General features: G+C 52.5%; 1 protein-coding gene across 1 annotated transcript in view; it reads left to right on the top strand.

Moving 5' to 3' along the window:
• Nucleotides 1-619, top strand: part of LOC119593704 (rho family-interacting cell polarization regulator 2-like) — a gene marked incomplete in the record, with an annotated part of 108,243 nt that overhangs the window by 34,504 nt on the left and 73,120 nt on the right.

The following is a 619-nucleotide window of genomic DNA, read 5'->3' as shown; positions in this document are numbered from 1 at the left end:
TCACTACCACCATCGCGCAGCCACGCAGCTCACCACCACCGAAACGAAGGCGGTGGTGATGACCTTCCCGACAGATACAAAGGTCCATTAATCTCTCGATGGACGGTGGAAGCAGACGTAGCTCCACCTCCCACGGCTACTCCACCTCCTCCACTTCCTTTTCGTCCATCTTTTCGATATCTTCCACATCACCCATTTCCTTTTTCTCCTCAACTTCTTCCACTACTTCTGCCTACTCCACCTCTTCCACCTTATCAACTTCCGTCTCTTCCATCTCCTCTGCTTCTGCTTCTGTCTCTCCCATCCTCTCTACCTCTTTTATCTCGACCTATCACTCCCCTATTTTCCGCCTCTTCATAATCCCTCCCCCCCCATTCACCTCCTCCACATTTTCCACCTTCGCTTCCACTCGCTAGCTCTCCTCCTACCACTAAACTACCCATTATGACGTCACCTACCTAATGGTACCACGGGGAGGTGGGGAGCGAGTGGGAGGGGAGGGATTATGTTAATCATCCTGTCGATCCGTAAGGTTCAAAACCCTTTCACGGGAGTGTGGGAACGTCACCCTTATTGCAGAGAGGGCTCATGATCAGGGCAGAGACGACCCCGACCTTGT

This window comes from Penaeus monodon, chromosome 32, assembly GCF_015228065.2.
Source record: "Penaeus monodon isolate SGIC_2016 chromosome 32, NSTDA_Pmon_1, whole genome shotgun sequence".
NCBI lineage: Eukaryota > Metazoa > Arthropoda > Malacostraca > Decapoda > Penaeidae > Penaeus > Penaeus monodon.
This window is presented reverse-complemented; position numbering and strand designations above follow the sequence as displayed.